Source organism: Lacerta agilis, chromosome 2, assembly GCF_009819535.1.
Source record: "Lacerta agilis isolate rLacAgi1 chromosome 2, rLacAgi1.pri, whole genome shotgun sequence".
In the NCBI taxonomy this organism is placed as follows: domain Eukaryota; kingdom Metazoa; phylum Chordata; class Lepidosauria; order Squamata; family Lacertidae; genus Lacerta; species Lacerta agilis.
In genome coordinates, this window is record NC_046313.1 from 85,077,863 (window position 1) to 85,090,882 (window position 13,020).

A 13,020-nucleotide genomic window follows, 5' to 3' on the forward strand; every position below is an offset into this window, starting at 1 on the left:
TTTTTGAAAAATGGGTATTTTTCCAAATTTGGACATGTAGATAAGTTTGTTCTGTAAACCTATCCTTTAGTTGTTTTCTTTAAAAAAAAATCAGAAAAGGTTAAAAGCTGAATAAAATGAGGGCCTTAAATACCTTTTGGATAAGACAGAATCTAGTTATGAATCAAATACTGTGGACATAATCTGAATTGTAGGGTCTTGGGCCTCAAGCTTTATATCCAGTTTGGATTTATTGAAAAAAAAATGAAACAAATCCTTATTCTGCATCTCTTTTACTAAAAACTGTAAAGGCTTTCTTTTTGTGTTAAATGCAGTGATCAGCAGCTGAATGTTCCATTTAGGTCAAAATGCACTCCCTGCAGACAGTCTATCGGAAGCTTTAGGGTGTTGCAATGAACTGGCATTCCATATGACCCTTTTCAGGGTTCATCAACATTTTTGAAATAGCAAAGCAATGAGCATATCAAATATCAATATAAAAATTGGGAGTTGGCAAGTGGAAATAGATCCATTTTTCTCCCTCCCCTTACATGTGTCCACACACAGCATGACTTTATTTCCTAGTGCTAAATTATTTACTTGCAAGTAATCCCAGAAAGTATGCTTAGGATCTGAGCATATAGATCATATCAATACCGAACCTTTCTTCCAAGTGTTGTTACAAAAGGAAATAAGCAGTATCATTGAAATAGTTAAAATTGGTTTATGCCTAGGTCCACTCACTCATCTGAAATGATAAACTGTAAAATCTGATGATCATTGTTTGAGCACTATTGGGAATGTGAAGTGGGTGTGTTCAAATAGTTGTATGAAGACTGTACTGTTGTTAAATAATAAAATAATGGCATACAATGACTTTACATGGTTTCTGTAGCTATGTTCTTCCACAAAATAAACCTATTCTCACTGACTTCTGAATCTTATACTGTATTAAGTCAAGGGAGGCCAGTTTGTGGCCTTAATGTTCTATATAATTTGCTACCAATATTATGGTTCCCCCTACTGTGCAGCCATAAGGGCTAAAAACTTGCTTTTTTAAAACAATCTAAACTGCATTTCTCAATGGGTACAGAATACATGCATTTCTGTCATGTATTCTGTACCCATTATCACTTTCCATTGATTTCCCCCACCCTGCTCTCACAGATTCTGGTGCATAAACAATTTGGGCTTCTATGGGTGGGTGGGGAGTTGGATGCTATCTGAGGGGTTGCTCCTTCTGATTTGTAAGTGGTAGTGTTTGAGGATTCTTCAAATTTGGAATGCATTTTCCCTGTGAATGAATTTCACATGGATATGGAGTCTACAGTCTGCAGTTGTTGCAAGGTACAAGAGCCTTGTGCCCTGTTGATATGATAGATACAGTATGGAGTAGATCGTATTGCCTTCCTGAGTGTATCAGGGCAAGACTTTGCTGCTGCTAATGTCAAGTGGTAATGCAGCAGTTACAACCTAATGCAAGAGTGCCTGGGAGAACATCTCAGTGCTCAAAGGTTCTCTGATCATAGGAATGTACACAATCAGTTGCACATAATTATCCCTTATAGCATACCATTGACTATACCAGTGTCAGTAATTTGAGCATAGTTATTAACACACTCAAGAAATATTTTGCAGTAGGCAAAATACTATAATGCTACTAATAGGATGTGGCTATATGTATGGCCTTGCTAGTGTAGCACTCTTTTTACCTTACCTCCCATTAGTCTTAAGTTAACAGTTTAATCAGTTAGTTGCATTATTAAGTTGCATTGTGTGAACAGACTAGCAAAACGTGGCTGAAAAAACATCACTGTATGAATATAATGCACATACTGTGTGAATACACCTCATGTGGAAAAGGCATTGATCACACATTTATATCTGTTGGTATTCTTCAGTTGTTGTTGTTAATTCAATTGCAGTAGAACACCTGGTAGACAATTACAGAGGTCTATCTTAAATGGAGTATTACTATCCTTTTTAAAAATGTAGTTTGTACTATGTTCAAACAATGAACTCAAAAGTTTAACCTATTACAGATATGCTATGATATACACATATGCCTAGGGCTTGCTGATCAGAAGGTTGGCGGTTCGAATCCCCGTGACGGGGTGAGCTCCCATTGCTCGGTCCCAGCTCCTGCCAACCTAGCAGTTCAAAAGCATGTCAAAGTGCAAGTAGATAAATACTACTTCCCGCTCCGGCGGGAAGGTAAATGGCGTTTCCATACACTGCTCTGGTTCACCAGAAGTGGTTTAGTCATGCTGGCCACATGACCCGGAAGCTGTACGCCAGCTCCCTCGGCCAGTAACGCGAGATGAGCGCCGCAACCCCAGAGTCGGGCACGACTGGACCTAATGGTCAGGGGTCCCTTTACCTTTACCTTTTTAACGAGGAAATACTATGTGTGCCTGAGACTAACATACGTTTTCTTTATATTCTGATAAAGATTACTGCATCACTTGGAAGCCTGCATGCTCTATATCGGGTGGCCAACTCCCAAGAGACTGCGATCTACTCACAGAGTTAAAAACTGGCAGTGATCTACCTCCTTTTTTGGGGTTCAGGTCAAAGTTATTGAACTTTTTTTAGGAAGGAGGAAGGCCCATTGGGGGGGTGTTCGGGTCAAAGTTGTTGAGTTTTTTCAGGGAGGAGGTAAAATGCTGAGCTTTTTTTTAGGGGAGCCACAGTTGTTCAGCTTCTTTGGGGGGTGTCAAAGATCTACCAGTGATCTACCACAGATGTCCAGTGATCTACTGGTAGATCACAATCTACCTGTTGGACATGCCTGCTATATTAATGGACTTATGCAGGATATCAGCGTTAATCTCCAGGACATTCACAGTACCTAAACTTCAATTATAGCAAATGAGTGTTACTAGGTAGCCAAAATAGTTCTGCAGAGAAAATACATCTTTGTTCCCTTCATCAACAGTGCTAGAGCTTACTACTTCCAGTCACAGACAAATTCAGAAAAGTGGAGATGGGAGTAATGAATTTGCAATATGAGTATAAATTTAATTTGCTTAACTTCTGATCAGTGATATCACCCCCTCCCCCCCCAATTAGTTCTTACTACTTTTATATCATGATAACAAGTTGGACTACAGAAGTAATGCTCCAAATTGCTTAACCGTGCTTAAGCTCCCAGGAAGTCAGGTATATTCCTTAGTATATTAATACGAGTCAGCATTTTTATACAAAATAATAATTTTTATAACAGAGGTAAAAAAAAAATGAAGTTACTCAAGGGCTACTGAAAGCTGCCCAGAAAAATAATCTCAAACTTTGGGTGAAGGTGAGATGGGGGTCAGTCTAAACTAAAAAATGGCCTTAGAGAGCTCATGAAAATTGCTTTCATAACTTGAACAGTTCATTTAGCAGAACATCTGACCACCTGTTTTATATAGCAGTTGTATTGTATTCAATTTTACTTGTCTAAAGCATTTCATTGTATGTTGTTGCTGGCATTGGATTCCCCTGCCCTCTTTGCTATGGGAAAAAGTGCTTTCCCCTAGCTGGGTGGGGCACAGGAAGGAAGTGGACAAACCCGTCCCTCTCCTGATTTTGGCTGGACTAGAATCCTGAGAAGGAATTATCATCTGAATAGCTGAGGGTAAAAATAGTTTATTTCATAACCTGCCTGAACTATATAGGTAGGATAATTTGGAACATCTGAGTGAATATCACAATGGGCAACTCATTTTGGGAAGCAAGGGAACATCAGTCATGCCACAACACAGTGGATTTTGTTTATTTTTTCTTCTTAATATATTTGTCTTAACAAAAATGTCAGGGAGGTAAGACTCAGCAACCCACATAGTAGACACTTCCTTTTCCCTTCCTTCCATTCTGTAACAAAATTGTGCTAAACAGTAAACACTTACAATACTAAGTATAGGTGTGCCTCCAATTCACATGTTCTCTCTTCCTCTAGTGTAGCCGCAAGGAGGAATTTGGAAACTTTCACTTCTGTTAGATTAACACAGTTTGCCATGTCATCCAAACCTGACAAACTGTGATTGTCAATATCTCATAGTTGGTTGAAACCACTAGCTTCAAATCATGGTTGGAGAAGGTGGCTTGGTTCAGCAAAAAGTAGTTGTGGTTACACAAAATTGTGGCAAACCTTGTTGCATCAAACAGAAGTAGAAGTTTCTGGTCATGTCCTTGTGAGTGTGTCAGAGAAGGAAGAGGGAGCACACCTATGCTTAGTCCTTGTAATGCAAACCCTTCCACTTTATAGGCAAGCACTTCTTTGGTTACCTTTATGCTAATCCATTGGGAGCATGTAGGGGACCCAGACTGTGTATATGGTGTGTATAAGGAATGCTTAGTTGTAGTGCAGATCTAGACACACTGATCTGAAAACAGCTTTTTCAAAAAACCATTTAAAAACCAAATATTTGATTTGATGTTTGTCTTAAAAGTTTCCTCCCTACGATCTCCTTAAATAGAAATCATATGGGCAAAAAAAACTAGACATATGAATTCTACCTTGGGAGTTGAGCTAAAAAAAATAGGCCAGACTGCAGTAAGTGTGTGCAGCAACGCAACACCTGTCTCCTTGAAGAAAAAATTGCTGACAAGCATTTACAGTATTGTAATTGCTTTTGCCAGCTTAATGAAATATTAACAAATGAAATGGTAGATGGCTTTCCTAACTAGGGAAGTAGCTGCAGCTGTTAGTCTGACAGCTGCTGCCATTTGCAGGTCAGTTGAAACCACCTGTCCGTGACATCTGTTCCATGCGGTGAACTGTTTTCCTTGCAAAGTTGCTCATGCTACATGGCTGGCTGCTACAGCATTACAGACCATGCAAAAGTGACCAATCAGCATGTAATGCCAGTTCCTACTCTGGTTTACTGCATAGAGCAGCCTCCCGGTAGCCTTTGTATTTTCTAAAGTATCACTGACTTAAAGAACATAGACCTTTTCTTTGTTATGGACCCAATTAGTGTCAGATGACCAGTCTTTTGGACATGTTTCTTGGCAATGAGTATGTCATGAATGCTAAGCTGATTAGGGAAGCACTTCAATATTTTTCCTGGAAAATCATCTTCATTCATTGTCCTTTAAGATATTCTCCTATTACTCCTTTTGTAACATTAGATCACACTTAGTAATTTAAGTTGGTTTGAGCAATGGTGTATAATGACAAATGGATCTTATAATAAGGATGGGTGAGATCATGGTTCATATACACTCCCAAGTAAACACTTCTATGAGGTATAATAAAATAACATAAGCTAACAGCTTCTAGTTTCTGTAGACAGAATGGTGTGCCCTGGCCTACCAGTTCATCCTCAAAAGCTGATTGCCAGTTGTGGATTTTTATTTGGAGGAGGGAGGGTATAGAGAGGAGCCACTGCAGTACAACACAGAGGCATAATTTTTGGTTCCTTTAATTGGAATGAAAGGTGAGTTATCTATAAAAGAGAGCTTTATGAGCTATTTTCCTGAATGAATACTTGTCCCCAAAAGTTTATATGCAGTACTAAGAATATGAATCTAGATTTGGGATGTTCCAGCCATTCTTCTGGGGACAATGAGGTTATTTAGCTCTCTGGGATACTTTCCTGTAATTCCCCTGAGTAATTGGATTGACCTTTAGCGATACACAGGGGTGCTTCATTTCTGTACTCTTGAGACAGTTGAATTTTTTGAGGTTTATTAGGTGTTTGCTTGAGGCAATTTCTACAAACAGGCCCAGCAACAAGTATTTTAAAATACATAGTTGTTATGTATTCTTCATTTTCTTAAAGCAGGGTGGTCCAACTTTTATACCAAGTGGGCCACAAGAATACTTGGACATGGAACCCATGGGCCGCACACTGCCTTGTTCCATGGGAGGGGAGGAGGGAGGCCATATTTTTACACTCCCCTCACAGCCCTTGCACTGCCTTCTCAAAGCCAGCTAAGCAAAGTGTTGGACTCTGGGAAGGAGGCCAAGACTCTGGCAGGGTCCTAGAGTTCCCAAAGCCCAGACCCTTGCTTACTTAGTTTTGGGAAAGCAGCACGAGGGCTAGGGCAGTGGGTATCAAACGTTGCCAATGGCCGCCAAAAAAAGGAAGAAAGCAACAATTCGGCTCTTGCATAAAAGTGGGTCAGCTTAGATGCGGAAGTCTCAGATACTGTTAAGTGTACTACCAAGATCCAGTGTTTCTGGATCTGTTGTTTTTCCTTTCCCACTGGAGGTATACACTATGTAGGATAGTAGCAGTATTAAAAACAACGAGGAATAACTTTTACTTGGAAATTTTAACATAATACGTTAAAACTATGATTAAAAACTATGAGCAAGTTGCAGGGAGGGGCCAGTTGGCTGGATCACTTCCAGTTCGGCTATCTCCTTGACAGCTTTCTTGGTTCTGATGTATTTAAGGCCGTTTGTTGGAGAACTGGTGGTTACAGCATAATTCACCCTCCTTTTGGGAAAACAGCAGGCTTCATAGATCCGGCCCCCAAATTGTCGATTAAAGGCATACAATTTGGCATTCTGGGACTTACTTCAACTATTCTGGATGGTAGACATTGTGTGGAATTTCTTGCTCTATTTCTTCGGAATAATGAACTTGAGAAATGCCTGTTGGTTTATTATTATTATTATTATTATTATTATTATTTACATTTATATGCCACCTTTATCTTCCAAGAATTTCAAGGTGGTGTACATAGTTCTCCTCCTCCCCATTTCATCCTCACAAAAACCCTGTGAAGTAGATTAGGCTAAGAGATGGTGTCTGGCCTAAGGTCACTCAGTGAGCTGCATGGCTGAGTGGGGTTTTGAACCCTGCTCTCCCAGGTCCTAGTCCAACACTAACCATTACACCACACCGGTTCTCTTTTCGTCAAACACCAGGGGCATAAAGGTTCTAGAATGTGTCTGATGCTCTTGTTCTCAACAATTTCTTTTTTAAATAGGAGTGATTTCATCAGTGGTATTCAGTACCACTTATCAGTTCAGGAATCTCTTGTGATACTTCCATACAGAGTTTAAGAAAATATTTTTAGCTGGAAGCTTCAAACTTCTAGGCACTTGCGCAGCATAAAGAATCACTGCATATGGAATTTTGTTCTGTTGAGATGAGACACAGCTATTTATTGAATGTCAATTCTAGCTTGTATGGAACTGATCACGTAAGACCAATGGGGATCCCTGGGGGTCCACGGCCCCATCCTTTGCCTCTTCCCAACTATTTTTTGTCATTTTTGCATGATAACATCACAAATGTTATTATTTGTTTTAGCGCCGTGCAAAATTTCAGTATAATGGCAAAAATAGGTTTTGAAATCACACCACGATAACGATTTTTACCCAGCAACATGCAGCAATATATTGTTCAACGCACATGGGTGTAACCAGGATTTTTGTTAAGGGGGGGGGAGGCTTTTTTTAGGAGGGGCATCTTGTCATCCAGAGGAGCCCTGGATGTCTATATAAAACACTATAGCCCCACATTCGCTTACCTGGGAGTAAAGCCCACTGAACTCAGTGTGGCTTTCTTCTGAGCAGACACTTCATTATTTACTAGATGCAAGTCAGCAGCACCAAACAACCCCACTCAGCTAGGATGTCACATCGTGCATTGCAGAGCTGGACTGATGGGCCCTGTGTCCTTCATCAACACCCACTAGGTGTTGGGGTGCATTGCACCCTGCACCTTGCAGAGTCAGGCCCAGGCTGCCAATGGGACCATCACTGGCGGCAGCAACAAGCAGCTCTGGCTTGCCCAGCCATACCCATTGCCACCCCACCACCACATTTACCTAACCTGGGGGTTCTGAATCAGGGTCTCTTCTGGTCAAAATGGGAGCCTCAGTGATCACCGTGTCCTGCTGGAAGCAAACCAGGACTGCTCAAAGAAAATGCACATGGCAAAAAGGAGCACTAGGCCCTGGTGGGCCGCCCCCTTACCCTCTTGTGATTGGACAAGCAGATAGCCAGTCAATCAGGATTCCCCCCCCCTTCACTTCTCACTTCCCTCTGTGGCCCCCTAGCCCCTTGCTGTGACCCCCTTAGAATATCCTGGGGGGGGGCATATGGCCCCCAGTTGGGAAACACTGGTTTAGAGGGATTTGTTTTGGAGGCAGGTTGTTGCTGCTATTGATATTAATTTTTAGTTTATTTATCTCGCATCTTATTATTTATGTGGAAATTGCTCAATTTGGTTTATTGTTTATTACTATTTTTGTTATGTTTGTAAATATCTATTTTTTATGTTGTAAGCCTCCTTGAGCAAGGCTTGAACTATGGAAAGGAGGCAAACAATTTTTTAAAGCTATTTGTTTTCAGTAAACTTAGTATTCCTTACCTTATAGAATGCATAGGTGTATGTATAGCAAATGGACTTGGGAGGTTGCTGTTGTCATAGTTGTTGTTGTTGTCATAGTAGTAGCATTTATATCTTTTCAGATTAATCAGTGTCAGATTAATCAGTGGAAGCAACTGATTTATTCTTCAATTTATATTAAATTCAAATTCTTCAATTTATTGAATTTATTGAAATGATTGTAGTTGTATGTAAATAGCTTTCATACTTTTAAGTGTGGTAAAGGGAATTGATGGTTGCTCTGAATTGAGGTAACTGCACATTTATTTCCTTGTATTTTTGGATTTAGTGCTCTCTTAATTGTTTCACATTTGGACTGCACACTAATACCTACTTATATACTTCACACTCCCCCTCCCTCCTAGTATCCTAAGAAGTACAGTTTTTTTCCAGTGAGATTTTTCCATTGGCACTTTGTAATGATTTAGTAGGTTGATAATTAACTGAGGTTAATACTTCAGCAAATAGAACCATTCCTCATCTGCTTTGTCTTTGTAAAATTGATTCAAGTGTAATAAGCACAGTTGCAATCTCTGTGCTTTACATATACTGTGGCATATATAAAAAGCTGCCAAAACAGCATTTGTTTCATGAAAAATAAAGATTCTGTTAGCTAGAATGACAGTTTTGCATATGGCTTAGAAGCATCATCATCAAGGAATGTTTATAAAGACCTTTGAATGACTGTTCTTTGAGGTGCCATTTGAATGATAGCATAAAGAAATGTAGTTTTATCTGTGCTGGTTATAGCTTTTTAGGATTGTGTTGTGAACATGAAGTTTGTCTGTTCTTCTCCAAATCTCTTTTGGAGCCAATTGAATTGGATCTTTCTTTCCAGAAGAGGAAAGTTAGTATAATTGCATTTTGTGCTACTATAAATAGTAGTAAATGTTTACATTATGAAGCTATTATTTCTATACAAAGTGCATATTCAGTCCTTTCCTGGACTTGTTCATTGTTCAGTATTCTCTGAATTACAAAGAGTAATTGACACAGACAAGGGAGTAGAGGCCACATCAAATTGTTTGATATTTGATTGTTTGAAATCCAATTCTTCATTTCAGTTCTCATACTGGAAACTTTTGACAATACTTAATTCCATTGCAGGCTTTTTTTTATCTAAATGCAATCAAGACTGGAATTCTCTTTTGTGACAGCTGGTTTTTTTCCTAGCTCATGTTTTTCCATTATCCACCTCTCACCTTATTTCCTGCCTTATGGGTTGTCCGCAAACTGGTTTTCTGTTTTCCTATACAGTGGTACCTCAGGTTACATACACTTCAGGTTATATACTCTGCTAACCCAGAAATAACGCTTGAGGTTAAGAACTTTGCTTCAGGATAAGAACAGAAATCATGCTCTGGTGGCGCAGCAGGAGGTCCCATTAACTAAAGTAGTGTTTCAGGTTAAGAACAGTTTCAGGTTAAGAACAGACCTCCAGAACGAATCAAGTTCTTAACCCGAGGTACCACTGTAATTAACCCTTGAATAGAAGTTAAGCAATCTGAATCGCTTTTGCTTTTAAGCACAAAGGACTTAAAAGAAGGAATGTTGTTGTTGTTGTTCAGTCGTGTCCGACTCTTTGTGACCCCATGGACCAGAGCACGCCAGGCACGCCTATCCTTCACTGCCTCTCGCAGTTTGGCCAAACTCATGTTAGTAGCTTCGAAAACTGTCCACTGTCCAGAAGAAGGAATACCGTGTCAAAAACTGTCCTAATCAGTGACAATGTAGCAACTGGGAATGATTTTGCTTTCTAAAAGCATCCCTGTCTCATTACCTATCTAAGATTCACTTTCTTCTTGGAGGAAAGGTGAGATATAAATATAATAAATAAATAAGTTGGTGAAAAACACGGGAATTATGGAGTCGATCATGGGATGAAGCTCTTTTTAAAAAAATAAATAAATGCTTGATTGCATTTTATTGTTCCACACTTCATGAAACTGATGTATAGTAGTAGGCTGTTAATAACTGAAGTCCTGTGTCTGACTGTAGTTGCCCAGAAATGCCATGGTCTAAGTTCACTTTATGAAAATTGTCATAGGGGAAATTTAAAAAGTGACAGATACTCAGGGTCCTCATTTAGACCATTAGTGGAAACAAACTGTATCCAAAACATATAGCTCGTTTCTGCTAATAGTCTAAATGAAGACATTGAATAACTGCTGCTCAGATAATGTTCCTTGCAACTTTTTGTCATCACATTTTCTTTCTGTCCTTGGCCATCTCCCCACAAAATAATGGAAATGTTCCAGCACAGTGATCTTATTGCACAAAATGATTCACTGTTTTAAAAATTATGCGTGCAACACAGATGCATACCTTTATGTTTTTTGAGTGGTCCTTTGAGTTTGACTTACCAGTACGTAATTTTTTTTTGGAGGGAATCTTGATAACATATACCTCATGTGTGCTGCTACATGTGCAAAAGTGCAAAAGTGTTGAATGATGTAAGATTTGCTATCTACTCTATTCATAAACATCTACCATTTACTGATATTTGTAATAAGTGTGGTATCCAGACAGATGATATCCATAGTGTCTTGCACCTGTGGGTCTACAAATCTTTTAAGATTTCTTGTTCTTTTATGTGCAATCAGCAAACTATTTTCACCCAGAATATCCACTACTAACTGCCAGTGCTTTCAAATAATATTACAAATATTGTTGATCACACAATCTTAGATCAGGTTGCATGGAGATTAGGTTGCTATTGCAACCCAGATTGCTAAATACTGTATCCTTACTCTTACTGAAGGCCCATATTTGTTGTATCTGTGACTCACTGTGGATACCGTCTGGTAGATGGAAATAGAGTGGCCAGACACCAGGCTTTTTCTTCACAACCCCTTCTTCTGAAATTACACAGATGGTACCTTTGTTAGGTGTTTGGAAAGCTTGCAGTTAAGAATGTAATTACATATGATATCCATGTTGTATGTGGCTTGCTTGGCATAATTTGCAGTGTGCACAATTTTAGTTTACAGTACTATATTTTATTTTTCTGGATTGCTTTTTGCAATTGTCTTACTTTCCAAGCAAAGCCTATTTCTTCTGATACTCAGCACAGATACTTTGTAGCATGCAGGCAGTTTATTATTTGAAACTATGAGTGGTTTTAGTTTTAAAGTGTTTCCTTTTAAGCAACTTAATGTGTAAAAGAAATAACCAGAATAGATACTGTGTTCTAATTTGCACTCCATAATTTAGTAGCAGTAGCTCCCACCACCCTTCAAGCATATCTGAAGACTTAACTATGTACAAGCACTTTTGTATTAACCACCATGGTACAAAAGGAATTATATTCAAAAGGAATGAATTTCTGGTACTTTGAAACAAATAATATTGTTGCTACTACACTAGGAATGCTGTATACAGTTCTTGTTGCTGCATCTAAAAAGGATATTGTAGAGCTGGAAGAGAAGGCAACCAAAATGATCGAAGAGCTGGAGAAACTCCCCTGTAAGGTAGGGCTGCCATATTTCAAAAAGTAAAAAGCAGGACACCCCAAAAATAGTTGACTGCAATTTTTCTATTGGCTTGCCTAAGATCCAGGGCAAAGCGCCACAATTCGTAAATTCCCCCCAGACATCAATTCTGCCTTTGAAATCTCGGTGATGTCTGGGAAAATCTGGGTGTAAGGCAGCCCTATTGTAGGGAAAGTTTACAACATCTGAGTCTTTTTAGTTGCTCCCCAGGAGATATCACGTGGAGTTCAGCCCCCCCCCCCCAAAAAGTGAAGGCTTAAACTGGGAAATATGTTTGAACAGAATGAACCTTATTGCATCTTAAAGGCTTAAGATTTATTATGATGTACTGGTAAGTTTTCATGGACTATAGTCCACTTCATCAGATGCCACTGGACTCTTAGTTCTATTGCAACAGACAAACACAACCACCCCTTGGAAATTATTTGAGCATCAGGTGTTCTTTACCCTGAAAATCCAAGAGGATTGATGGATTCTAATGCATGTCTTCATTTCATAATACCATTTAATCGAATGAGAAAATGTGGTATTATGCAGAGTTAACCATAGTTCTGCTAAAAATACACTCTAAACATTCTCATGCACAGGCATCACACACAGTGTGCCAATAATGCATCTTTATTGCGACTTGATTACACTTTTGTGGCTGAGTATTAGATATAAATAATTGCTTATGACATCTCTAAGAAGTGGTGTAGCCTCAAGCTATCTCTTAAAGCCCTTCCAAATGGAAGAGAGGAACAAATTATATCACAAGAAAACAAAATATGCACAGACAGAAATCATGCATTAAACATAGGGTACTGCAATCACAGCTGCTTTCATAGCCTCTTCAAATTACTGTTTTCCTTGTGTGCTGTAGTGGTAGACTAACATCACAATACAGGTTCAATAGTACAACTTTTGCAAGTAGCTTTAGTGAGAGCTTATAGTGATGGGCATAGATGAGCAAATGTGCCTACCAATACTGAGAGCCTAAGGGCCCATTCATAGAACAGTAGCATTTGTCAGAACTACACCAGCCTTTTCTACATCAGACGTGTAGATTATGAATGGTAGGTACACATTCTAGTATATTTCATTTATCATGTTTATTTCCTGCCTATTCTCCAAGAACTTCCAAGCAAGTGCATGGACCCTCACCCTTTTATCCCCACAACAACTGTTAGGTAGATTAGACTGAGAGAGAATGTCTGGCTTCTTCTGTTTGTCCT

The 13,020-nt window shown here is 39.1% G+C and overlaps 1 protein-coding gene across 5 annotated transcripts in view; it reads left to right on the top strand.

The window, feature by feature from the left end:
• The window catches only part of TMCC1 (transmembrane and coiled-coil domain family 1), a 106,458-nt gene that overhangs the window by 49,056 nt on the left and 44,382 nt on the right, over positions 1-13,020 (top strand). The window lies entirely within an intron of this gene.